This window comes from Siphateles boraxobius, unplaced genomic scaffold (genome assembly GCF_051911475.1).
Source record: "Siphateles boraxobius isolate OS27281-9 unplaced genomic scaffold, OSU_SipBor_1 7, whole genome shotgun sequence".
In the NCBI taxonomy this organism is placed as follows: Eukaryota; Metazoa; Chordata; class Actinopteri; order Cypriniformes; family Leuciscidae; genus Siphateles; species Siphateles boraxobius.
The window spans coordinates 20,736,326-20,751,915 of record NW_027509197.1 but is presented as its reverse complement, the minus strand read 5'-3'; the positions used below and the strand labels follow the sequence as shown (position 1 = coordinate 20,751,915).

The 15,590-nt window shown below is 40.9% G+C and overlaps 1 protein-coding gene across 3 annotated transcripts in view; it reads left to right on the top strand.

Moving 5' to 3' along the window:
* The window catches only part of arhgap15 (Rho GTPase activating protein 15), a 63,113-nt gene that overhangs the window by 12,256 nt on the left and 35,267 nt on the right, over window positions 1-15,590 (top strand). The window contains exon 1 of one of the 3 annotated variants that reach the window (XM_077216199.1): window positions 9,840-9,941. The exons of the other annotated variants lie outside the window; for them this stretch is intronic. The gene's annotated coding sequence lies outside the window, so the exon portion shown is untranslated. Of the gene's footprint in view, window positions 1-9,839; window positions 9,942-15,590 lie in introns of those variants that run through there. 3 annotated transcript variants of the gene reach the window in all.

The window sequence follows — 15,590 nt, the reverse complement described above, 5'->3', positions numbered from 1 at the left end:
ATTTATCCAATCGTGCAGCTATATATGTATAATTGCAAATACCATAAAAATGAATAGAAAATTAAACATTAACACATTTAAGAGTCTCTGGTCCTATTTTGTACATTTTTACAAAATTGCAGAAATTGTAATAGCTAGAGTATATTTTATATAAGCAGAATATGCCACTAAAACACACCTGTCGCTGCAAGGACCGTATTCTGCACTCAAGACAGTCCTGAGGTCAGAGATGTGGCCTGGCAGGTGTTGTATACTCTGAAGCATTGCATGATGGCACTTATATGCGGGCACCTCGAGAACTGAGTAGCGGGGGTCATTTCTCAATCCCACAACCCCATCTTCACACTATTGTTTGCTGTCACCTCTCGGACCGTCACTATCAATTCAAAATGGCAATTTTGGCAAAATGGCAAAATCAATTCATTGGACAACTACAGTTTCCCAGCCTTTCTTTTCCATGCAATGTTTCCTGGATGTGTGAGGAAAGTGGGTTTGTTTCCGGGCCACTCAGAGGGGTGTCTGCATGAAACGCTTCCATCTTTGCTTTTCCCATGTCTCTTTACTCGCATACCAGTTGTGTTCTCATCTCTGTTACATGAAAAACTGGACATAAAGGTGATCTTTGATTTAGGTTGATCCACAATTTTTTATAATTTATTTTTTGTTTCTTTTTTAAAGTTAGTTAATTATATTTTAATTGCATTGCCTACCCTAAAGCTATAGTTTTTGTTATACTGGTTGAAACACTCCTCAAAGCAATCAATAATAGAAGTGGTCTATATCTATATCTATCTGTATATATCTATATATATATATATATATCTATATATATATATATATATATATATATATATATATATATATATATATATACAGTCATTTCATATATATATATATATATATATATACTCAATTTGGAAGTGGTCGCACCATCATCATAGCGCAGTAATTGGTTGTTGCATCAGTGGCTAATGAGCTGCGGTTCAACCTTCAAATACTGGTAGTGTTGCTGTGAGCAGTCTGCAGTGCACTTTCAGAAACCCTCCATCTTAGGTCATATTTAATATGAAACAAAGTCTCAACTTTCAAATTTGGTCAGTCAAAGAAAATGAAACAATAAATAGGCCTACCGTTTTATGGCTCTTGTGTGTCGTGACAGATTGCCTCAGTTAAAGTAAAATTCAAATCCACCGACGTTAATCTACTAACTCTCCTGACGGCTTTGTCGGACAAAAATTGTGGATTTTGATTGGTCAGATCGTATGTCAATCAAAATCCCTGCGAAGGATGAATGAACTCTAATTTAAAAGTTGAAGTGAAGTGCACTGCCGCACCAGCTTTTTATAAGCGATGTAAAAAAATGTCGTTTCGTTTTCAAAATAGTGCCAATTCAGGGCTCAATAACAAAACAGTTCTGCTCCTCACGACCGCATCATTATGCATGCCCGTGCAAACGCGCGCATTATACGTTTGCCTTTAAATTAGTGATTTAAAAGCCCCCGCCGGTGATACCGGTATTACCGGTGTTGTCACACGACGATTAACCGGTGGGAAGATATCCTCACCGTCACATCCCTACTTTCAGCAAAATGTCTGTGAATGTATTGGCAGTAGCAAGTCTCTGTGCTTGCTCTTCAGCAGCAGCAGCGTAGCAGATCTGTTTCCGCCAAGACCAAATACTTTTACATTGTCATATCTATTTCCATACCAATATCTCAGTGAGTTGTCATGACAGATCAGGAGGAACTGTAAACTGTGTCTGCTGTTTGTTTGCTGTCGGGCCGAACGCAATAATTGGACGAACATTATTTGGTCCTGAGACTCCCAAAGAAAATATAATAATAATATTAATAATTATAATTCATTACATTTATATATCGCTTTTCTCTGCACTCAAAGCGCTTTACATAGAAGGGGGAATCTCCTCAACCACCACCAATGTGCAGCATCCACCTGGATGATGCGACGGCAGCCATAATGCGCCAGAACTCCCACCACACACCGGCTTACTGGTGGAGAGGAGACCGAGTGATGAAGCCAATCAGTATATATATGGGGATGATTAGGAGGCCATGATGGAGAGAGGCCACTGGGCAAATTGGGGATGCCGGGATTACACCCCTACTCTTTCGAAGGAGATCTTGGGATTTTTTATGACCACAGAGAGTCACCTCGGACCTCGGTTTAACGTTTCATCCGAAGGACGGTGCGCTTTGACAGTATAGTGTCCCCATCACTTTACTGGGGCGTTAGTACCCACACAGACCACAGGGTGAGCGCCCCCTGCTGGCCTCACCAACACCTCTTCCAGCAGCAACCTGGTTTTCTCAGGAGGTCTCCCATCCAGGTAGTAACCAGGCTCAGCCATGCTTAGCTTCAGTGGGCAACCAGTCTTGGGCTACAGGGTGATATGGCTGCTGGCCATGTGTGGCCATGAACATGTGTGTGTATATGTATATGTGGTATATATACATATACCATAAAATGTTCGTCCAATCATTGCATTTGGTCCGACAGCAAACAAACTGCAGCCACATTTTACACTTCCTCCTGAACCAAAAAAACAAGCTTATGCTGCGTTCATGCCATGTCATAATTATGAGATGGCAACCCGTGCAATCGAATGAATTTGCTCTAGTCAAGTGGTACAAGTCAGAGCTCTCTAAGTTGTAAACGCTGATTATTATGTGCTTGGGACATTAAGAATTTAACGCCCTTTGCAGACTCTGCTCTGTCTGTGCTGTTCTTGTGTTTTGGAATAGCTAGCTTGCTATTCTAGCCTCTCTGAAATTGCCTACTCTAGCTTTAATGATAAAATGCTCACCCTGCTGGAAACCGTATCAAGGAGTTTACATATCTTTATCTTGAGATCACGTTGACCTTGTGCCTCATTCATGAAACACGAGCAGAATGTATTTCTGTGTAAACTGTTTGTAAAACCATTCTTATGTAAAATATTACATTCAATTAATTTACACTGTCTAAATGGCTCTCGGTTTGGAGAAAAATATTTTTCAGTTAGTTTGTGTGAGGCCTAACTTTTACCAGCTTGACCTTAATTAATTAGACAGACAAATCCCCTGGCTTGGCTTTTTGACAAATAATAGATAACAGTGTATACAATTTAATAGAAAAAACCCACAATAAAACCCTTACAAAAAGTAATGAGGGGGCACCATGGTACAGTGATCGTATTAGATTGTGTGTTTTTTTCCCAATCAGTGTTATTTTTTATTCATGAATTTGTTATTTTGTCTGTAGTCATTGTTTTTAGCTGAATAAATGTAGTCTAAAGGTGCTTTCCATTGGACCGTCAGTGGACTGCGAAGTGGACTACACAGGGTTTCGCCATCTTAAGTGAGATTCCAATCCGAAGGGAGCGAACATTTTCAGTTCAGAGGGTATTGTCAGGCTATTATACGGCTCTGCGGTGTTTACATATGCGTTTGAGTAGTCATAAATCTCCAATCATTTATAAATATAACAAAATCAAAAAGTATGTCACATTTGCATTTTCTATTGTATGAATAGGTATGACAAAGTGAAAGTGACAAGAAGGCTGTCATTTAAAAAAAAAAAAAATTACCTCATAAGTGTTTACTATGCGGCTGCACATGGTAAGGAAAGTGCATGAGATGAGATCGCTATAGTTCAATTATTAAAGTAACACCAGGTAACTTTTGCTCTCGGGGTCCCCCTACAGTTGGGAAACCGTATTGTCCTCTACAACTGTCGTAAACTCTGTCATTCTACATGCACGTGCATTTGTTGACAACCATGATAGCCCTGAACACTGTAGGAGGAGGTCACATGCAGGTGTTCTGCTTGCGTCGCCTGTGAAATGTCTTCATCCCAGGTACAGTGGCATATATTTCAGCATGTCATATGAAAATAAATTCATGGGTTTTATTTTTTTTCTAACGAAAAATGATCGCGATGATCACGTTTACAAGCCAGTGTCATTATAGTAGCCTAGTCTATTGGTTACCGTTTTACTGAATCTATATGATACTTCAATGCAATGTTTGAGTGGTAGATAATAACCATATATCGTCAATATTATAATATCAAGCTACCATAAATGAATCTGCAAATTTTACAAATCGATTTGCATTATAGCTTTAGGCAAGACAAATAAACAAATATCACAGACATGTTAGGTATCCTAAAATATGATTTTGTACATCTTATATATTTATTTGCAAGAATTTAGCCCCTACCAAACTTGTCTTTGTACATGTAGAGTACACTTTTTAGGTCAAACATTTGCCATTTGCATTTCATCGATTGCAACGTTCAAATCAGAACGAGAATGCTAGCGAAAGCTAACCATCAAAAACTACAATATCGTTTACTATAGCTACCAGATTGATAATTCGCTACTCTACTATCATTACTTGATTCATGAAGATAAACGGAGGATAAGATAGCTTCCGTAACATAGTCAGGCAGACAAAAAACAAAACAAAGAGAGTATGCAAGCAATATACCTACTAGTCCAAAAGCATGACAGCCAAGTCCGCATCGGTCGGGCACCCCGCCTCCTCCTTCAGCTCACGCCAGCGAGAAAACGCTGGCCCAATGTTGATCCTCGTTCTGCCTTTAACGCAATCACTTTCTCTTTTTCTCTTTTTGCTTTGCTCCGATAAAACCTTTGCTTTCTTGTTTTTCTGTGCTGCTTCGGCCATGACTATAACATTTGGCTCGCACGTCCGATTTTAAGGAAGTGGGGGTGGTGGTGGAAGTGACGTATATGCCGTAAAGCAGTCGAATTTTGTAGTTCTCTTTGTTCGCCGGTAACTACCCGAAACCCGAAGTTTAAAAATATGATTAAAAACGCTACAGACCCCGTCAGGCTATGGCAGACGTGTCATTCAACCTACTGTAAGTCGATGTACCATCACAAGAGACTTGGAAATATATTATGAAGGTTGAAAAGTTACCTAGTGTTACTTTAAGACCCTGGATTAAGAACGCATTTGCACATAGATAACCAAATCAGAATTTATTTTCTGGTGTCATGGCAGTTACAGTACAGCTTAAGATCTGTTAGTAGTCAATAGCGGTTTTATATGCAAGTAATAAACATACGTTTTGATTATATTTATTAGATAGGCCTACATAATGTGTTTTGTATTTTATATGCATTTTACATTTGATAGTGAAGTAAATTACAATATTTATTTGTTATATCATGACATAAATATATCATAATATCATAAACTTTTTTTGCATTTTATATAGCCTACTTTAATTTTTAGTCCATTTAACACAATTGCATATTTTTAGTCAAGTAAAATACTTTTTTTAACAATTTATAATTTCTTTAGAAAAAATGTATTAATATTTCTTTACTTAATTTAATCTATCAACATAAATACGAAATATGTGAAAACTGTCCTTTTTTTTAAAACCTGAAGAGCAACAAGATTAACACTGTTTCACTGATTTTATTGCATATGCAGGCAACATGCAGTCCACACTTAGCTCCATGTTTTTGGTCATATGATAGCTGAATAAAGCCCTTTTAAGTAGATAATAATATCTTTTTACCTCCTGTCCTGTCTGTCGGACAATGATTAGAGATCGGCTTTGTTTGCTCGCTCATAATGAAAGAAAAAGAAGGAGTCCTAAGAACATGAGGTCAGAGGCCAAAGCTGTCGGGGGTCAGAGGCAGAAGTTTGCTTCTGTGACAAGATGAGCTGCATTGAGGAGATTTGACCTTCTGTGACCTTGCTGTCACACTGGACGTCTACTAGAGGGGGCGCTGCGGCTTTAATGGACTCCAACCTGAGCTCATATATGTGTGTGTGTGTGTGTGTGTGTGTGTGTGTGTGTGCATCACACTTTCTCCTTTCATGTTAAAGTGAAGAGAGAGACTCAACAGAGTGATTCAGAGTAAAAGTGAACCTGACTAGGCAGGATATTAACAAAAACACATTTATGATCTCTGACTTGCACATAAAATTCACACGTGCACGCACACACACACCAATATAAATCCATTTCGCCCATGTGTGTGTTTGTGGAAAAGTAGAAAGAGTAGTCGTGTGTTCTGGCCTTTGCTGCCCTCTAGTGGATAACCAGTGTCACACTGTCAGTCTGACGATGGTTTCACACCTTGAATATTTGAAATATTTTACTTTGTAATCTGGCCTATATTTTTACACATTCATTTTTGATTAAATTGAATGCATTTCCGTGGCACTGGATAGAGGTTTTTGAAGCAGAGCATCATTCTCAATATATTCAATAACATTCATTTATGTTATGTATGCTAATGGGCCGCATTAAATGTGTGAGTTTTGTGAACAAGAGTTTCTCACGCCATACCTCATAGTTATGTCTGTACTCACTGAGGGCTCCATTTCCTGCTATTGAAATAACAGTTCTCTTCATTATTGCTGCCTTATAAGCCCTTAAACACACACCACTGATGATTCAACCTAACCCCACACAACTCTGTCTATAGCCTAGTAGCCAAGATTTAATGCTTTGTCATGATTTATAAAGACAATATTGAAGACCACTTCAAATGCCCTCACAACTCAAGTTTGGACATTTTCAAACTCATTTAAAATAACTTTTCTACCTGAATATATTTAAAAATGTAATTTATTCCTGTGATGGCAAAGCTGAATTTACAGCAGTCATCCAGTCTGCAGTATCACACAATATTTCAGAAATCATTCTAATATGCTGATTTAGTGCTCAAGAAACATTTCTTATTATTAGCAATGCTGAAAACAGTTGTACAGCTCAATATTTTTAGGATTCTTTGATGAATAGAAAGTTCAAATGAACAGCATTTCCAAAAGAACGTTTTAGAAGCATTGTACATTTCTTTGCTGTCACATTCGGTTAATGCTGAACAGCTGAATACTGATTAAGTATTAGGATATTGTACAACTGTATAAATAAGATAAAACTTAGGAACAGTTTTCGGTTTAGGATTTGGGTAAGCGTTTGGGCTTTATGAATATATGTTTAGTTTTGTACAATTATCTTATATACATTGCCGAGATTTTACCATCTTGTAGCCTACAAATTATTAATACTTGAGCCCTTTATTTTCCGTCCCATGCTATCCCTCTGTTTCTCTACCCCTCCTTCCACTCAATCTCTCTCTCTCTTTCTCTTTGTCTGATCAAAGAGCCCCAGTTCTGTCAATGTGAGGTGCTGTTTGGGATTAACACACCTCTGGTTCAGGGTTTAATCTAGACTCAGACATGGGAACCGAGTGCACTGGCCATATGTCCCGGCGGAGACACGGAAAGAGGTCGGACCACACCACCGGGCCTCGGCCTTAGACCTAAACACCTCTCAAGATATTCATGATGAAAGGTGTTCTGCTCTCTTTTTATTTGCTCACAGCTTTGTCTCAAAAGTTGCTTGTTTATCGACGGGCTTAAAGATTTTGTTCACCTGTCGTTGTTAAAGAGGAAACAAAAAAAGGCTCTTATCTTTCTCTGTCTTTTAACCGTCCGCTCTCTCTAAGATGAAGTGACAGAGCAAACATGCATCACACAGCAGTGGAGTTTGAGTGTGACCGGGCCAGCTCTTCACCCTGTGTGTTTCATAAACACTGGATTAACCCCACTCACACACAGCACCTCACTCACAGGGTGACGCCCCTGCGGCCGTAATACAATCTGACATTGTTTGTGAACTCCAGCACATTCCCGTCTCTAATTCTCTTTCTGAAAAACTGTCCCGCACCTCCTGCACACTGAAACATTAGCTCATGTCCACGCTTTCATTCTTTAAAGAGGGAAAGTTTGCCAATTTGATTAATACAGGTCTTAATAACGATTTATATAAATGGGACAAAAAAAAGAGTAATAAGTGAAATAGGGCCAGCATCACCAAACTTAATGTATATAAAAAACATTAATACATATACTAATATTATTAATCTGTTATCTGTAAATTGCATGTCTTCTATTTTAGTTCTCATACAGTTCTTTGCCAATAAAATAACCCAAAGCAGGGTCTATCGGCCTTTTTTTTCTGTATGTGCTTATGTTCAACCTAACTACACTACGTTTACTCTACATAGTATCACGTGACCTCACATGCTTAGGCTGTTTACTGCAATCCTGCATGAGCAAATTTTAGCGATCATCATGTCATGAGTAATCGAATTTCCTTGATAATTTAAGATGAAATGGCAATTTTATAACAAGCTATCATGTAGGCTGCTACATTTTCTTCCACAGTCCAATAAGACAACTTCTCTGGTCTGGTCTTAACAGTGTGCCCTTATCAATTTATTATAGATTGATTTGTAATAAAAAATATGATTTGTAAAACCAGAAAATGAACACAGACTTAGGCCTACTTATAAAAGGCTATGGTTTAAAAGGTGAGATTTCGTTCTGTGAGAGTGTCATCTAGTGGCTGAATTAAGATACTGCATGTGGATGTTGTGGACACGGATTCGTCCAGCTCTAGTAAACCTTACTATTATATCTTGCTTTAATCCATTTAATGGTTGTATGGGTGCAGAAATATATTAATATACTGACACATGTATATAGAGAAATTCTGATATATTGTTAAAAAGGTTAAAGTCGGTTATATTATAATGTATTTTATATTACATTATAAAATGTTTTGTTGCTTTCTTTTTAAATTGATGGTCTCCATCTAGTGGCCTAAGTGTGCTCTGCATTCAGTGAACATTTAACTCCTCATGTCGTTATTGTAGTTTGATTGCAAATCTAAAGAAATAATTACAGCTTTATAAAAGAACCAGATTTTTCTGTTAAAATATAAAAAATATTGCCGTTAATAAATAAATTATTAAATAATGGATTATCACCATTAAGTTTGATTTAAGTGCTTATATTGTAATACACTGCTTCTCTAGAAAAAAAGAAAAGAAACTGTGCTGAGCATTAGACATTAATACAACAAACATTTATAGAAACATTTCTGGAAATATCTAGAATTATTCTTCTAAATATAATAATAATAATAATAATCATAACATTTATTATTATTATTATTTATTATTATTATTATTAGACTCAAATCTCCAAGGTATTCTGGTCTGATATGATGTGGGTCTCCATTTTATTATTTTTTTTAATTTTTTTTTATTATTATTATTATTATTTTATTGTACTGCAAAATCACAAAGACTGAGAATGGGAGATGGGCTTCAAACCACATGCTATTATACTGTTTCCTGTTTTTGAACAAAGCCAAATAGGGTTATGGTGCACCAAATGATATATTTAAATGTACACCCTCAGACAGTTGAAACAGAAAATCATCTGGTTAGACTTAATAAAAGAGAAAGTAACAAAGAAAAGATACAAAGAAAGATTAAAATTAGCATTGCATGCTTACACACACACACACACACACACACACACACACACACACACACACACACACACACACACACACACACACACACACACATATATATATATATATATATATATATATATATATATTTTTTTTTTATTATTAGTTTTAAAATGATCTGGGCAGATATCACAGTAATACAAATGCAAAAAAATGTAAATTACATAGAAAATCACTACCTTCAACATTAAGACGCGAAAACTAAAGTGATTTGACCCCAAAAACCAGGCCTAATGTATCCAATCTTCTGCACAATAAGAGCCAGTCTGATCATCATATTTATCTATGGAGACTTTTCAGGTTGAAATGGGGCTGATCTGCTTTCATCTGTTCTTGTGAGCTCTACAGCGGCCATCTTGTCTGAAACTGTTGTCACAGGCCTCAGGAAGTGAAGAGTGTGTGATAGCAGAAGCCCCATGTATGCACTAATGCTTGCACATCTTGAGAGACGTAGAGTTTGACTGTCCCATGTGACTTGTACACTTCCTCCAAACGACACTTTCTCTCTGTCTCTGCTGAAACAGGTTTTAAGCTGTGTTTTTCGGAACCCAACCAAGAACCAGGTACGAGTCTCCACTTTATACATTTTTAAGGATGGCAGCACTGGGGAATGCCAGAATATATGAGAAAATGAACAGATGATGCGACTAAAGACGTGTTTTCTGGTTGACAGCTGGTTAATGAAGATTCACTGATGGTTGCTTTCTAAGCTAGATGCAAACCTGTTTCTAAGTTAGATCTTGATCCTGATTTTTTTATCTCTATCCTGCATATAAAATAAATGATGCTTAAAGAAAAGTAGGTCCGCAGAGGAAACAGATATGTGTTATTTCACATGCATATCTAGAGCTAATTATTTTTGATTATAAATTCAAACGCGTATAATATTATTTGCCTTAATATATGAAAATTTGTCAGGTCAGAAGTTAAAGAAGTTGTGTTTTTTTAACTAAAATGTTGTGATGCCTTGATTAAATGTGAACCAAATATTTGCATGCAAAGTTCCCAAAACTGATGCTAAAATGTCAGAACTGATAAGTTGTTTTTTAAAAAATACTATGAATATTTTCTTCCAATTGTAACTTTTATAGGCAATTCAATCTCCTTAAACAGAGGATATTGCAAACTGTTGGCCTCTCTTGTAAGAAAGGCAAATTGTCATGCACGACTGCAAGTGGCACTGTTTCCGCTGTGCTTTTTTTGCGTGAAGATTTATTTATTTCCTGTCATGCTAGAGTGTGTTATCATAGCAGCAGCAGATTTCATGGTTTGCCAGCTACAGAAACATTTGAAATAAATATACACGTCTCGATTTGGACAACTAATAATAAAAAACATATTGCTTTTTAGAATGATTAATAAGACAAAATGTGATTTTTGCATACATCTGTAAACTGCCGCTGATCTTGATATCTGTACGCTGCGATCATGGCTTGATTACAAATTATAGTCCAAGTGAATTCACAAAGATGAAAATAGTGGCTGACAGAATTATCACCTGTCTAAAATCTGTTAAGAACTGACTGAAAGGCTGTTAGTGTGAAGTGCACTATAGAATTTTGCAAGAGCTGGTTGTTTATTTTGACATAAACCATTTAAAGACAAATGATTAAAATAAAAAAACGTTTGTATTGTTTTTTAAGAGTCTATATAAATGTATGTGCTTCTACTGTAGCTTAAAATGTAGCAGTTGTAGAAGCTTAGATTCTGTGAAAAAAAGGCTTGACAGATCAGTTCCTCCACTCTCTGCCCGATTGTGCAATTTATCTGTCGAAATATTTCCAAGATACACATATAAAAAGCTGCTAGCAGACAACAAAATAGATATTGACACAATAGTGAAATATGCGGAAGAACACATCCAAATGTAGTGTCTAGATGCACTTAAACATTTTGCGTTTCATTAACATTTTATAAAAGCTCAAACTTCAGGAAGTGAATTCAGTCCATAACTTGAAAAGACCTGTAACATTTTAAAATATCTTGATGCAATGAAATTCTAGTTTGATGTCTGCCATTTTGTAAGCAAAATAAATTTAAAAACAAAGCCAACTAATGGTAAGAAGGGAAGTTGTCATCGGGCCTACACTCACAACAAAAAAAAAAGTTCAATGGGGTTCTATACTGTATATAACCCAATGGTTTTATGACAAAAAGTTTTTTTTAAGAGAAATGTCTTAAATGGTTAAGACATTTACCCCTGGTTTCACAGACAAGGCATTAAGCTATAGTCTCTAGACTAAAATGCAGGTTTGAGCTGATTTTAACTAAAAGCAAACATTTCTTAAAATAAATAGGTCAGTGCCATTGTTTTGTCTTAAGATGCACAACAGTAATGTTTTTAAGGCACGTTTATAAAAGCTACTTAAATATCCTAATTTGAATTGAGGCCTAACCCTAGATTAATCTAAGCCCTGTATGTGAAACCGGGTCTTACATTTTTATTTATTTACATTTTCCTACTTTAAGTGTGTTTACGAGCTGTTTAACTTATAAAACTTCATTAAAATTAAAAAGGAATTCATTAAAACTAAATCTATAAAATGATTCCATGATTGGAACCACTAAAAGGTTCTATATGAAGCACCTGACGGAACCTTCTTCTAAAGGCCTGCTCACACCAAAAATGATAACAATAAAGATAACTATAACAATAATTATATTAGTGTCCACAGCAGTGGATGATATCGTTTGGTTTATTCTAAGGCTACATCCAAATTAATCCGGATACATTTGAAAACAGCATTTTCGTTTCAAAACATTCCCTGGCCACGCTAGTATTTCTTAAATTACCTTACAGCAGATGGGTAAAACATAATAAAAGCTCACGAGATGATACAGAGAGTGCAGACATAAAGTTCTCACACTTTTCTGCTGGCACGTTCATGTTATTAGCAAAATATCCAATCACTCACTGTTGTGCCCAGGTCACACTCAATATCGAACGGTCTAAAACCATAGTTCTCTTACGAGAGGTTCTCTCGTATTGCGTAAGTTTAGCTTACGCTACGGGAAAGATTCATCTTCTCGAGATACTGAAGCCAAAAAATTATCCTTAATTTTGTATAACTTGTCAACGCAGTGCAGCAGCTAGCAGACCTACAGCAGGCCATCTCGCGTGCTCATTGGCTGCCCTGCGGGCAACTGCTGCAGCCTACCAGTGCGCCCGGCGTGCTCTTCGCATCGCTGGATTTGAGAGAAGCCACCGCCGCCGTCGAACAGCGAACAGCCAGCTTAGGACAGCGCTGAGGAAGCCGGCCGTCTTCGCCACCTTCAGCCATCCGTGCGAGCTACGCTATCCGGCGACGTATCCTTTTTGCAAATCATTCTAAAAGAGCAGCGAGCGTCTTTTTAAAGATGCCTCGCACTTCCTGCGGCTCGTGTAAAGCCCCGCTAAGCGCCGGAGACCGCCACCTGATCTGCGCTCTCTGCCTGGGCCTGGAACACGCAGAGCTCGCCCTCGCGTCCGGGGGCTGCGAGCTCTGTGAGGAGCTTCCGCTGTCGACCCTGCGGGCTCGACTCGAAGCGTTCAAAACCACAGCAGTCACTCCGCCCCCTGTGGGACCGCGCAGAAAGAAGCGCCGTTCCCTGAGACAGCCGGAACCTGTGGCCACAGCGACGCGCTCGCCGGAGAACCTCCCTCGAGCCTCGCTCTCGCCTTCCCCACCTCTCCTCACTGACGCGCAGCTGCCGCTTGCGAGCCTCACTGCCGTCACTTCGGAGGATGAGTCCGTGGGACACGCCACAAAAGACTGCTGCTCTATCCTGGCATCGGACAGCGAGGAATGGTCGCTTCACTCTGCCTCCTCGTCAATCCAGGAATCCGCCCGTACCCGCGCTGGACCTGACGCGGAACTTATGCGCCTGCTGACGCAAGCTGTCAACCGTCTCGGGCTCGAGTGGTCGCTGCCGAAGGAACCCGCGCCGAACAGGCTCGACGGCTCTCCCGAGTGGACGGCGCCGCCGAGAAAGGGTACACAGCGATTCCCCCTGTGGAAGAGGCGGTCGCAGCGCACCTTTGCCCGCCCTCCGCGAGATGGCGGTCACGGTCAGCCCTCCCGTCTAAAGCCTGCAGAGCCACTTCCGCCTTGGTCGGCCGCGCTTATGCCGCCTCCGGCCAGGCCGCGTCTGCTCTACACTCGATGGCTGTGCTTCAGATCCTGCAAGCCGACCTCCTCCGTGAATGGGATGAGAAGGGCCGGGACCCAGCTGCGGTTACGGATTTGAGAAGCGCGACGGATCTTTCTCTCCGCGCCACCAAAGCTGCAGCCCAGGCCATCGGACGAGCCATGGCCGCGTTAACCGTGACGGAGAGGCACCTCTGGTTAACGCTCGCGGATATGAGGGAAACTGAGCGAGCCACCTTTCTGAACGCGCCGCTTTCCCCCACTGATCTCTTCGGCCCAGCGGTGAACGGGATTGTTGACCACTTCTCTATGGTGCAAAAGACCACGCAGGCCATGAACCTCTTCCTGCCGCGACGCTCGAGTTCCGCCACAGGCCGCTCTCGCGAGAGACAAAGCCAGCCTCCTGTGCGAACCAGCACCCAGCGTCCAGCACAGCCTCAGCATCAGCCTTCGCAGCGACGTCAGGGCGGCCGCCCTAGATCGCGCTCAGACAGCCGTCGCAGACCGCCGCCCCCCAGAGGGCCTCGGCAAAGGCTCACGCTGAAGTCTGAGCACGCGAAGCCCTCCTAACAGCGGGAGAGAAAAGACGCGCGTGTCCCGCTGCGGCCGGACCGCCGTCAAAGTTCATTTCCCTGTCAGTCCCCTTCGAACAGGCTACTGCAGTGGTTCAACTAGCAGCCAACGAGCCGGTTTATTCACCCTCTCGCCTGCACACAAACGCCGTTTTCACGGCGACCCAGAGAAATCTCAAAAAGAGTATAATGTCTGGTCCGGCTCACGCCGTCAGTGTTTTAAGTGTAGTGAATGTGCCCACGCCCCAGTGTTCACCCCTACACATAAGCACTCAAAATCCCGTGTCACTCACAGAGCACACTCTCATAAAGCGCAGAAAAGCCGCTCGAGTGTTGAATGTAAGAAATGTGTCCACAGGTCTGTGCCCACTATCTGCCCGCTCTGTTACACGATCAAAGAAGCTTATGAACGTAAGTCTCGTGCCCGCCAGAGAGCGCTCACGCTTGCTAACACAAACCTTCCCCCGGGTCCCGCCTGTGCGTTTAAGTGTTATCACGAAACACAGGGCGTTAATAAAACGCTCCCCATCTACTATGATCGGGGCGTCAGATACAGTTGTAAGTCTCGTGCCCGCGTGCGCGCGCTCACGCTTACAGAGAGCTCTCCCGCCCAGAGCGCTGCTCGCGCGTCAAAGTGTGGCAAAAGTATGTTCCCCATCCCTTATGATCGGGACATCTCACATAAGTCAGCCGGTCTCGGCTGTCAGCGAGCGGCCATTGCCCAGAACCGAGAGCGCACGCGCCGCACTCTCGGCTCCGGTTCAGTTTCACAAGCCCGCAAATGGCGGCGGTCTGAACCCGGAGGCCATTCGCCCCCTGGCGGCTCACATAGCTGCGTGGGAAACTATCCCAGGGATTTCAGAATGGGTGTTGAGCACAATAAAGCAGGGCTATGCATTTCAATTCGTTCGCCGTCCTCCGCGCTTTCAAGCCCGGACCGCGACGATAGTGAATGCGGAAGTAGCACACCTACTTCACGCAGAAATAGCAAAGCTGCTGTGCAAAGGGGCTATAGAAAAGGTGCCGCCTTCTCTGAGCGAGTCAGGCTTTTACAGCCGATATTTTCTCGTACCCAAGAAGGACGGAGCCTTCAGACCTATCCTAGATCTGAGATATTTGAACAAAGTGCTTGTAAAAAGACCGTTCAAAATGCTTACGACCAGAAAAATCCTCGCGCACGTTCGCCCGAGGGACTGGTTTATTTCTCTAGATCTGAAGGATGCCTATTTTCAGATTCAGATAGTACCCCGTCACAGGCAATTTTTGAGATTCGCCTTCGACGGTCAGGCATATCAATACACCGTCCTGCCGTTCGGCCTGTCCCTAGCACCCCGTACATTTACAAAGTGCATGGACGCGGCGCTCGCCCCCCTGAGAAGTCAGGGGCTGCGCATAATGAACTATCTGGACGATTGGCTGATATTGGCACAGTCAGAGACAGAACTACTATCTCACAGAACAGTGCTTCTCAGTCATCTGGAAAGCTTGGGTCTCACGGTCAACTGGACCAAGA